Consider the following 13,102-nt stretch of genomic DNA (forward strand, 5'->3'; position numbering starts at 1 on the left):
CCTGAAATAAATTGGCCCTTTGAAACATATCTTTGTCTTTGTGTGTTGTATGTAGACCACATTGTTTGTGTGTTGTATGTAGACCACATTGTTTGTGTGTTGTATGTAGACCACATTGCTTTCTGAGTTCAGTGATGCAAATGCATGTCAAGTTGATCAACAGATGGTATTATTCTCCAGTGCAATAACAGTACTGAAATAAGGGCATTAATGGGAGCCTTAAAAAAAAGAAACTAAATAGTTACTTTTCACAGTAACGCATTACTTTTTGGTGTAAGTAACTGAGTTAGTAACTGAGTTACTTTTGAAATAAAGTAACTAGTAATTGTAACTAGTTACTGGTTTTCAGTAACTAACCCAACACTGTATATATATATATATATATATATATATATATATATATATATATATATATATATATATATATATATATATATATATATATATACACACTACCATTCAAAAGTTTGGGGTCACCCAAACAATTTTGTGGAATAGCCTTAATTTCTACGAACAAGAATAGACGGTCGAGTTTCAGATGAAAGTTCTCTTTTTTTAACACTATTAACAACAACACTGCTGCACCACCTCTCTGATCTATAGATCCACCTTGCACTAATTAATCATTTGGATAAATACCTTTTTAAAAGACAGACCACAGCATTTGCTTTTAAACCCAGTACCAAAAAAAAAAACAGTATTACCTCAGGGCTGTGTTCTCCTATTTTCTTCTCTGTCTACAGCAGACTGAGACTTGACCGTTGAAAGTAAAAAAAAAATTAAATACTATTTTTTTTAACACTTTTAATACATTCTTGGATCCCCAAAAATGTTGTGGGATTTTTTTTTTTAACTCATTGCTCAAAAAATAATAATGAATCAAAATCAGTGTTATGAATTATTGAGCTATTCAAGGCTCCAATTACTTCACCGCCAAATATCCCCTTTGAAATATTTATTGGGGAAAATAATTGAATATTTTGTGTTTGCATATAAAAAAAAAAAAATAAGTAAGGGCATACAATAAACAAACAAAAAAAAAAGGAAAAAATAAAAACTTATAATGGCCGGATAGATCTGAAGATCTTGAAACTTAAGTGTTGAAAGTAAAAAAAAAAAAGTATGACCTTTTTTTAACACTTTTATGAGAGGGACCTTCCCTTTTGGAATCTTAGTGGGATTTTTCTTAACTGTCATTGCTCAGAAAATAGAATTGATTAAAATCAATTCTGTTATGAATTATTGACCGATGTAAGACTCCAATTACTTCAAATTAAATATTCCACTTAAAAAAAAATTGGCGGAAAATTATTTTATATTTTGTTTTTGCCATAAAAAACTGGGTTTTGAAAACATAAAACATTTAAAAAATAAAATAAAACTTTATATCAACAGTTGATCAAGAGATTTAAGTGTTAAATACAATAAAAAAATGTATATATATATATATATATATATATATATATATATATATATATATATATATATATATATATATATATATATATATATATATATATATATATATATATACAAAAATAGCAAAAATATAAACGCAACACTTTTGTTTTTGCTCCCATTTTTCAGATCTAAAACTGTGACTGGATACGCAAAATACCTATTCCTCTCAAATATTGTTCACCAATCTGTCTAAGACTGTGTTAGTGAGCATTCATTTTTTGCCAAGATAATCCATCCCACCTCAGGCGTGGCATATCAAGATGCTGATTAAACGGCATTATTATTGCACAGGTGTGCCCTAGTGCCCACAATCAAAGACCAGTCTGAAATGTGCAGTTTTGTCAGAGAGCACAATGACACAGATGTCGCAAGTTTTGAGGGAGCGTGCAGTTATGGTAAATGGTAAATGGGTTATACTTGTATAGCGCTTGCAAGTGTCATTGAAACTTACACTTAATATTTTTGTTTAAGGGTTAATATTTTTTGTTGAAAATTATTATGGTTGTGAATTCATGTTACATTTTTTGTAATTGTTTACTATAAAAGGGCAATTGACTTCCTTTGTTACACCGCTATTCTCGCAAGGTTTTGGTTTAGTATTAGAGGTTGCGAGACCCGCATTCGCCCAGACATGCAAAAGACTTTGAGCGAGCCATCAGCAGCAGCAAGAACATTTAGCTAGCTGAACAAGGTATTTTGTCATATTGTGTCGAATTATTCTGTATATTTGTAAAGTACATTGGTTTAATTATTGTACGCTCATTTAGTATGCACAAGACTGAAATATTTGCTGCCCAAGAACCTCCGAAGTGGCAGGCGGCCACGAGGTAGCTATTTTGTTTAGCACTTTATTTGCCTGTGACTGAACTATGTCTAAAGCATTGTATTTCATGTCTTGTCCTGTAGTTTTCACGGCATAAACCCAAGTAAAGAGCCCGTCTTTAAGAAGCCGTGCCTGTGTTGTCATTTCGGAGCCACAGTGAAAACTCGCCCAGCCCAGCGCCGGTGAGAAGCACGTAAGAAGACAGCAGGTGCAGTGGGTGACGGTACCGTGGTGCGACACCAGAGGGCGCCATTACCAAAGCTCATCACACACAAGCAACCAAGCAATGCATCTATAACAGGGGTGTCAAACTCAAATACAGAGTGGGCCAAAATGTAAAACTGAACAAAGCCGCGGGCCAAGGTTGAACAAACGAACCTTTCAATAGGGACCCAAAAAAGTTTTGCATTGAATATTGAACAAGCAAGGCTTGTATAACTTTGTACATGCAAAATCGAGTTTCAAATAATAATAATAATTAAAAAATATCAATGGCATATCAAATACAATTTAAATAAAAATGGAATGCCTCTTTTCTATTTGCAGCCTTCTGAGGTAAATATCAACATTAACTTTTTCCACAGGCTAATAAATTAGAAAATAAAATAATGAATAAACCAACCATTCAGGACATTAAACTGCTCAGTTTGCAACACACTGATCTAATCTGATGTGCCCAAGCCAGATACCTGCCATCTTTTCTTGGATGCTAGTTCATTAATGTCGGGGCTCAGGCTTTGAGCTGAGGCAACCTATATTGCAGCCCGGAAGAGTTAGGGCTGCATGGGATACTGGCTATTTGTTCTGTTGTGTTACGGTGCAGATGTTCTCCCAAAATGTGTTTGTCATTCTTGTTTGGTGTGGATTCACAGTGTGGCGCATATTTGTAACAATGTTAAAGTTATTTTTTACGGGCACCCTCAGTGTAACCTGTATCTTTGTTGATCAAGTATGCGTTGCATTCACTTGTGTGTGTGTATTGCAGAAGCCTGCACATAGTATGTAACTGGGCCAGCATTCGTTGGACTGGGTGAAAAGTGGACATGACGATTTTTCGGGAGCGGCACTGAAATTTGGGAGTCTCCCGGGAGGGTTGGCAAGTATGAGAATCAGCGCTGTACCGCGGCACCGCCGCTGTATATAATCGGCGGGACAGCTCTAGTGTTAATTTGATATCGCCTCAAGGGCCAAGTGGAATTACACGGCGGGCCAGAGTTTGACACCCATTATCTATAAGGTTATAAGAATTAGTAAAGTGGAAATTAAGAAAGGACAGTGCTAAAGGAAAAACGAGTGGTTTAAGTCAAGTTTAAAGGTCCACTATAAGTTTCTACAGCATATTTGTCAAAGGTTACTTAATTTTTACTGTTCCTCAAAGTGATGCATTGTTGTTGAATTAAGAGTTTTGTGCATTTTGCTTAAGGTCAAAACAGCATTTTAAGTTTCTAAAAATATATTTATAAGTTAAAGTCCAACTAAGCGAATTTGAAGAAGTATTTTTGGAATTTAAACAGTGTGTTAACCAAACGCTAAAGATGACTGACAAAGATAAAGAAGAGTTACCACTTAACGAAGTTGCAGAACATGATGAAGTGCAAGCTACAGAACAACAAACTGTTCGTAAAAGTGAAAGAGTAAGAACATTAACCGAAAAGGGTGAAGAGCTTCAAGAGGAGAAACTAAAGAGCCTCCAACACAAATATGCACTTGTTTTTGAAAAATGGAGATATGAAGCAAGATTGAGCAGATTAATGCTGAGAAAGGAAGCTTCAGAAAGTGAATTAAAGGAGTTAATCAATAACGTAAACATCACTTGTAAAGATGTGCAAGTCGTTTATGACCGGATACGTCAAATACAAATAAAGTGGAATGAGGTGAAATCTAACGAGAAAAAGTTGCAATGTTGACACAAAAGCTGCCATGTAGGCTGTTTTTTTTTCTTTTGTCTTTCTTTCTTTTTCTTTTTTTGCCATTGCTCAAAAAAAAAAATAATGACAAAAAATCCATGTTATAATGAATTATTTTCAGGGCTCCAATTACTTCAAATATTTCACTTGAAAATGTTTTATGTGGTAAATATTGCATATATTGTGTAGTAGCCATATAAAAACATCAAAGTTTTCTTTGACAAAAGCGCATAAAACCAACAAAATAATTGTTCCAGCATAAAATCAACAGATATATCTGAAGTTGATCTCGTAATTTAAGTGTTGAAAGTAAAAGAAAAACCTAATAAAAATGTATTACTTTATGATTGGGGCACCTTTTGGATCCCAAATATATTTTGTGATTTTTTATTTATCTTTTCACTGTGAGTACTCAAAAATATGAAAGAATTAAAATCAATGGTGTCCTGCATTATTGATCTTTTAGGGCTCTAATTACTAAATACTGCATATTTCAGTTTTACTATAAAAAAAAAACTAAGTTGTTTTTGACAAAAGCCATAAAACAATTTTTTTAATGTGTATTACTTTATATCAACTTGAAGTTGATATAGAGATTTACTGTAAGCGTTAAATAATTTTTAAAAAATTATAATCTGACTTATTTTTAACATTTTAATGACTGAGACCCTTTATGGTCCCCGGCACCCCTAAAGGTAAAATAAATAAAAAATCCATATATTTTGTTATGGTTTGAAAATGAAAAATATCAAAATGGCCCCCACATGCTTTAATTTTTCCGTGTGCGGCCACCCCTGCACTAAAGTTGAAAGACTGGCAGTTGTCATTCGAAACCTTAATTGAAAGAAAGAACATTCCCAAGAATGCGAAACTTTACTATCTCAGGAAGTATCTCGGTGGATCTGCAAAAAGAGCAGTTGAAGGATTCCTTCTAGTAGGCACAGATGAAGCGTACGACTCAGCTTGGAAAGTGCTGGAAAAGCGTTTTGGAGATCTGTTCACCATAGGAAAATGCTTCAGAGACAAGCTTCATGGTTGTCCGAAAATTATCTACAAAGATGGAAGTAAGTTAAGGGAATTTGCTGACTTTCTTGGAAGTTGTGAAGCTGCGATACCACACATAAAGGTATTAGAAGTTCTCAATGATTGTATGGAAATTCAGAGACTCTTGTTGAAACTCCCAGATTGGTTGACTATAAGATGGAACCGCACAGCCATGAAAATAAGACTAACAAGACACAAGTAAACCCAAACATTCACGCAGTCAAGTCATTCAAGCAAAAGTGCTTACTACAAACTCAAGTCACTCAACAAACTCAGGTCACACAAATACTGTAACCTGTCTCTTCTGCAAAAGGAATGGCCACACGCTTGATAAATGTTTCAAGTTCACGGAAAAAATGGTTCAAGATCGTATCAAGTTTGCACAGACAGAAAAGCTGTGTTTCGGATGTTTAAAAACTGGACATCATTCAAAGAAGTGCGATAAAAGGAGCACGTGAGAAATGTCAAAGGAGACATCCTACAAGTCTGCATGATGACAAGTTCATGGAACGTACAAAGGCAACACCTGCAAAGAGTGAGGATAACTCTCAAGACAAAGTAGACACTAAAGTCCCTCTGTCACATACGGGGGTGCAGTTTACAATGGACGGCTCCGGACGACAGCGTGAAGGTAGGCTTTGGTTTATTAAACGTAAATAATCCAAAATACCAAAATGCAGACAAAACAACAAAAAAGGCAAGCGTGCCTAAAACACATGAAGCTAATTTCTTAGCATGGACTAGGACATGGCATAATCAAAAACTTACTTAGTCAGAGGTGTGACGCAAAAACAATGACTCCACACCGAGTGACCGGAAAAGGCAGAACTAAATAGAGTCTCTGATGAGTAACAGGTGCGCGTGCAGGGCAGGTGAAAATCAAGTAACCATGGTGACCAAACAAACTCAAAGGTGCACAAGCAATAACACAAGAAGTCCAAAACTAACAGAAAACACAAAAACATGATCCGGACCACGGATCATGACAGAACCCCCTCCTCAAGGACAGATACCAGATGTCCATATGAAAATAAAAACAAAAAACAAGCAGGGTCAAAAGTCACGGGCGGGCGGAGGGAGGACTTGGAGGTGGGTCGCCAGGTCAAGTGTCCCCGAATCCACCGAGGCAAAGTCAAGTGGCGGCGGCGAGTGGAACGCTGCTGCAGCAAGCGAGGCGGGCGACCAGGGAATGTGGCCGACGGGGAGGTGGGCGCACTTGGCGAGGCGGACGACCAGGGAGCGGCCACATCCGTGGTCGACGGGGAGGTGGGCGCGTCGGCGCCGTCATGGCAGGCTTGGAAGCAGCGGACAACGCAGGCGTGGACGCCGCAGTGAATGAGACAGGCGTGGTAGCAGGCACCGGCGGCGAGTCAGGCGTGGCAGCAGGCACCGGCGGCGAGTCAGGCGTGGCAGCAGGCACCGGCGGCGAGTCAGGCATGGCAGCAGGCGACGAAGCTTGGCGAGGAGCAGGCACCGGAGCTTGGCGAGGAGCATGCACCGGCGTCTGGCGAGGAGCAGGCACCGGCGTCTGGCGAGGAGCAGGCACCGGCGTCTGGCGAGGAGCAGGCACCGGCGTCTGGCGAGGAGCAGGTACAGGCGTCTGGCGAGGAGCAGGTACAGGCGTCTGGCGAGGAGCAGGTACAGGCGTCTGGCGTGGAGCAGGTACAGGCGTCTGGCGTGGAGCAGGTACAGGCGTCTGGCGTGGAGCAGGTACTGGTGCCAGCCGGGGTGCAGGCACTGGTGCCAGCCGGGGTGCAGGCACTGGTGCCAGCCGGGGTGCAGGAACAGGTGCCTGCCGGGGTGCAGGAACAGGTGCCAGCCGGGGTGCAGGAACAGGTGCCTGCCGGGGTGCAGGAACAGGTGCCTGCCGGGGTGCAGGAACAGGTACTGGAGATGGTGGCGTCTGCAAGCCCACCGGAAAAGATGGTGGCGTCTGCAGGCCCACCGGACAAGATAGTGGCGTCTGCAGGCCCACCGGATCTGCAGGCCCACCGGACAAGATGGTGGCGTCTGCAGGCCCACCCGGGCAGAGGTTAGCCATGAGCATGGCGGAGGTGGTCTAGCTGGGGGTAGCGGCTTGGCATGCCGAAAGACTGGTGGTCAGCCGGGATGGAGGTTGCTGCCTGGTTGGGCGCAGCTGAGCCACCCCACCAGCACAGCTCCCGGTCTCTTCTCAGTCTAGTGGACCATTCTAATGTAAAAAATATAAATAATGTCTCAAAACATTTGAAACAAAAACAGATGTTTTCAGAGAATACACCATAGGTGAAGAGTATTTCACAAATCAGTTAAAACAACAAAAACAGAGGTAGCATTTCTGAGCCAATTATTTTAGGCTTCTGTAAAAAAAATACAAAAAATAATGCAGAGTCAACATTTAAAACAAAAAAAAGGAGAAGTAGTGTATTGCGTTTCTTCTTATTTAGTCGTCTTGGCCTTATCTCCTTGGTTTTCCTCCTCATCTCCCGGGTCTTCATCCTCGTCTCCCTGGCCTTCCTTGTTTGCCCATGCATATTTAGCTGAAGAGCTTATTTTCCCCAGCAGTTTCCGGTTGCTCATCAAATAAGCATGGAAGTCCGTGCAGGGTGTTTCTTTGAAGTTGTATTGTACAAATAGAAGCCCTTTCAATGACTCAACAGACAACCTGCTCTTTTCCTTGGTCCACTGGCTCTGCATCAGTGAGAAAACCCTCTCAACATTTGCATTGTGAGAAGGAAGGGCAAAGACAAACTGTGCAATCTTCAGCAGCTCTGAGTAACATGCAATGCTTTTGGCCTTCTCAAAATATTTGCACCACTTCTGGTGCACTTGCAGGCCATTGAACTCTCCATCACTGTTGCTACTCTCAGTGAATTTCTTGAGATTGGTGACCTGATCAAAACACTTGGCATCATCAATTGGCACCCCCTTTTCTCCAAGGTACTTGATGCAGGCTTCCACATTATTCCAACTAGGTGTCTGACTCAGATCCATCCACATGAATGGGGTGAATTCTTCCATGGGTGTCATCCACTTCTGGAGATACTGCAGGCATGCACTGTAGAGACCCTGCACATCAGCATAGAACTGTTCACATTATTTTCCATGCCCATCTGTGCGCTTCTGTGCCAGGAGTCCCTTAACTTTCAGGGACATGAAGTTGTTTCTCTGCCGTTCCTCAAGTGTTGTGTGGACTCTCTGCAAGATGTTACGCACTTCAACAATGGAATTATTTTCCTTTTCCATTTCTTTAATGGGTGAGTGGAACACACACATGAGTGAATACATGTGCCAGAGGTAAATTTCACTGAATTCATTTTCAAAAAACCTCTTGATCATTACAGGTGTTTTTTCCTGTGACATAAAATATCCCTTTAATGCTGGAAACATCTGCAGCAGCCTCTCGATTCCAGGGAATAATGACAGCCATCGTGTCTTGTTGTGGGAAAGGAGTTTTCTGTATTCAACATCTACAAAGTCACAGTACTCCTTCAAACTCTCAGTGCGCACAGTGTAAATGTGGAAGTACTGGTAGATTTTGAACATGATATTCTCAATTTCAATATCAAGTGTGTCTGCACCATGATGGACACAATTGTTCATTATGTGTGCTGGGCAACCCACACCGATCAGCGTCTTATTCTGGAGCAGCTTCTTCAAATTTGCATACACATTCTTCCCCCCTTCATCACGTCTGATTCCTCCGAAGTTTGTGTTGCAGTTGTCACCAGTAAATGCTACACATTTTTCTGACAAATTATTTTTTCTCAGTGTTTCAATCAAGAAGTTTGCAATGGTGTCCGCTGTCTCTTTAGGTGTGTCTTTGACCTCAAGCAATGTTGATTGTACACCACCTTTCTTCCAGTCAAAATACTGGATTATGATTGGGAATATTTTCACTGCACCATGGTTACTCCCATCTGTAGCGATGCCACAGTACTTTATTTTTTTGAGCGCCTCTAGCGCAATGTCGATGCTGTGGGGCGCTATAACACTGTTGACAATCCCCTCTGTTTTGGTGCGTGCACTTGAAAACTTTTTTGCCGTGTCTGAGTCTGGGAATGCTTTTTTCATCAAAGCACTGGTGCAATCCATCGACCTGTAACTGTTATGGTGTTTGACTGTGTGGAATGCTAAAACACCTCTGCTGCGTTTACAATGTCTTCTCCTATTCCAGGTCGCACAAAGTACTCTGTCAATTTAGTAGACGAGCTCTCGCCCTGCACAGCTGTTTTGTGCTTTTTAGTGTCAATATGGGCTTGTAGATCTTTAGCCCCTTTATTTGCCAAAGATACGTACGTTCCTGCTTTGCACACGGTGCATTCTGCTTCCCATGTGTCACGGCCAGGACGAAAACATGAATACTTTTTCCGCAAATCCTCCGTGAAATTGCATTTACGTTTCGGCATGTTTGTCTGTCTCTTGTCTGCCGGGAGGTTATCGGGAGAGGCGCTGAATACCGGGAGTCTTCCGCTAAAAACGGGAAGGTTGGCAAGTATGGTCTCTGAATTCACTCACTAGCTCTCTCGCTCTGTGTCTCTGCCCCTCCCTCACAAATTTTTCTGCGTGCGCACACCTTCAGTTTGTTTTGTTTAAGTTACCCTGTTGTAGTTGGACTAAGGGAGGTGACGGCTCAGACACCAGAGGGCAGTATATACAAAGATTTATTATGTAGGCAGCTCCTTCATTACAGGCAAGTGTGCCGATTGCCGGTAAATGATTGCAGCTGGTGGCAGCTGCAGGGCGGAGACGCGCGTCCCTGGATGTGCGCCGCGGCCGTGGGCGCGTCCCGAGGTGCGTTCGTCAGGACGAACAGATGAGGGCGCATTATAATGCGCCCTGGCCGTGACAAACCCTGGACGTACAATGAAAAGACACGCAACCCTAATTCAAAATGCCGGACATTTGAGGCATTTAAAAAAACCCGCCCGGACACCCGTCCTCGAAAGAGGACATGTCCGGGGAAAAGAGGACGTATGGTCAGCCTAGATAAAGTCATGAATGTTGAATAAGATGAATCAACATCTTAAAGTGCACTGTTTTTACGTTGATTGCATAACATTGATTACGTTGATTGCTAATGCAGAGCCATGTGAACTTGCTGAGTGAATGACTGTCACAGATAAATAAATCATCATCATAAAAGTTGAAATAATGGATGCTCTCACTGTGGTTGTTTTATCCTGCGTCTCCTTTGCAGAAATATTTGGTAAGACTGATGTTTTTTTTTTTAATTGTTCAAGGCGTCTATGCTGCAACTTGTTATTGTGTTACTGTTCTGACAGCATAAATGCTTCTTAGCCAACTTCTTCTCCTGTTTAGTTTATCCTTGTCAAAACTAAACGAAAATATTACACATTGCCATAAACACATTGTCTGGCACTTAAACGACAACCAGTCGATTTAAGGTGACTTCAACATTTTCAATGTGCGGCTAAAGTGGGGTTGCCAACTCCCTGAGAAAAAAAGGGACACCTTGTGGGGCTGGTCAACATGTTTTTTTTTGCCTTTTTTATTAGTGTGAAAGGAGTTTCGACTATGTGCAAAGGCTGAACAGTGGCAGCTGGACTACTATTCAGAAAAGTCCAATTGCATCAAATAAACCTTTTTGATGCCTGACAATCACACACATATTTCTAAACTATTTGACATTAACCAACATTTCAATCAATTGATCAATCAATCAAAGTGTATTTATATAGCCCTTAATCACAAGTGTCTCAAAGGGCTGCACAAGCCACAATGACATCCTTGGCTCAGATCCCACATCAGGGCCAGAAAAACCTCAACCCAATGGGATACAATGAGAAATGTGTTATAATGTTAAGATTTCATCATTGATATATAAACTATCAGACTGCGTGGTCGGTAGTAGTGGGTTTCAGTAGGCCTTTAAACAAAAGATATATGCAGTATTTCTTTGAAAATAACCACCATAAAGTACGTGCTGGCACCATAGATTTATTTGCTTGGCTTATGCAACTTCCGGTCAATAAAGTTTGATTCAAAGTACACACTTCTCAAAGATGTAGTAACTGCCCTGACCACATGATAGCGACAGATACACATGTAATAATGTTAATTAAATAACAAGCAATAAGCATAACACACTTCAACAACAAGAGTTTATAACTTTTAGTTGTAACAGAACACACAATACACACATGCTAAATGGCGGCTAACGCCGTCATCGTCTCCAGGAGCTAGCGTTTTCACGATCAACGGCGCTCTTCCAATCGGCGAAACACATTCCAAAATCCGCCAGCTGTCTCATTACAGCTATCGTACATACACTATACAATTTAAGAGTTAACAGTCTTCATGATTTTATCATGTACTGACCTGGAAAACAGAATAACGGAATCAATGAATTTAGGAGTTAACCGCCATTTTCTTCCCCGAATCTCGGTCTGAGTGAAGAGGGAGGGGTCGCTCACCTTCCGCTTGACTTCCGTTCCCTCTACATTGCCCTTCACAATAAGAGTTGCAATCACAAACATCGAGCTGGTTATTTCCGGCATTAATATAGTAATGTGTAAACTGATACACTCATTTAAAATTACAGGTGGGGACCAGGAATAAACTAAAATAATTGAATGTCCTCACATTAAGGTGTATCACTTCTGTGCCTGGTGGTGACACACATCCAGGTGAGTCTTCCAGGCAGCTCCGTTTGGAAGTTGGCGTCTTTGTGGGCTTTAATGACAAGACGACCGAAGCTCTCTTCAATTTAGTCTTTAAGTGTATATTTTGATATTTTAGTTTGTTGTTTGCCTATTTTTACCTAAGCTTACTTTGGCGGATGTTTCAATAAATTGGAATTGTTTTGACCATAGACATCTTATAAGTAGGCGCAGCATCGACCGCTACTGCCTACTGGCGCTGACGCCATCTTGGAGTGGTGAGCCGCTCCACTCAGTGCAATTCATTTGGCAGGAGCAATGGACTGTCTGCACATTTAATTAATCTTACCTCACTGAATACCACTGATTTCCACACGTTTTTTTGTCATACGTGTATCTATGATAAAGGACACATGTTTTGGCGTGTTTTATTATTATTCATAGTTTGCTTAACAGTAATAGAATATTCTTATATCCTATGAGTGACCAGACGTCCGAGAAGGGGGAAAACACACACGCACACACACACACACACACGCACACACACACACACACATGCAAAGAGACAGACAGAAAATGCTTCTTCTGTCACAAACGCACAAAGCATACGAGGTCTTCAAAATGATACCACACAGATAGCCAGCAAATAATACAAATGTCAGTGTGTGTGTGTGTGTTGACACAAGATCAGCGCTTTAGTGCACTTTTATGGATTGTCGCGTCATAAGTGTTATTACACATTAACGTCTTGCGCTAATTTGCTTTAGGCATTTGCATTTCAGTGCGGAAAGAATGAAGTTCATTGTTGACATTGCAACGGAAATAGAAGCCGAAATTAGTCACTGCAGATAAAAAGTTTAATATTAATCTTTATCTATATACATCATCCATCTCTGCGTAGCTGACTGCATGAGCCTGGAAAATGTTACTCTCCCTCCATGGCTAGCTGTCGGTTTCCAGACTCCCACTTTGTCCATTACTTGTACGATTCATTAATTTGACAATATCAATTCAACAATTCAATTTGAGGGAGTTCCTCAGACCTCGTCCCCCCCAAATTCAAGACTCTCATGGTAAAAAAAAATGCATTCTACTATTTTGCCACCACACAGTGGAATGCACTACCAACAGACCTTAAAATTCAAACTTCCCTACTAAATAAAAAAAAAAATCATGGCTCTGGTCAACCTCTACCTGATCTGAACCAAAATTGATCCCCAACAACTCTTCGAAGCATCAAACAGGTTTATATGTGGTTACAGTGT

At 40.8% G+C, this 13,102-nt stretch overlaps 1 protein-coding gene across 3 annotated transcripts in view; it reads left to right on the top strand.

The window, feature by feature from the left end:
* The window catches only part of LOC133633603 (uncharacterized), a 34,057-nt gene that overhangs the window by 17,743 nt on the left and 3,212 nt on the right, over positions 1-13,102 (top strand). The window contains exons 1-2 of one of the 3 annotated variants that reach the window (XM_062026177.1): positions 1,673-2,288; positions 2,368-2,477. The exons of 1 other annotated variant lie outside the window; for it this stretch is intronic. The gene's annotated coding sequence lies outside the window, so the exon portion shown is untranslated. Of the gene's footprint in view, positions 1-1,672; positions 2,289-2,367; positions 2,960-13,102 lie in introns of those variants that run through there. One more of the 3 variants, XR_009821799.1, reaches the window with a different exon arrangement.

Source organism: Entelurus aequoreus, linkage group LG18 (genome assembly GCF_033978785.1).
Source record: "Entelurus aequoreus isolate RoL-2023_Sb linkage group LG18, RoL_Eaeq_v1.1, whole genome shotgun sequence".
Classification (NCBI taxonomy): domain Eukaryota; kingdom Metazoa; phylum Chordata; class Actinopteri; order Syngnathiformes; family Syngnathidae; genus Entelurus; species Entelurus aequoreus.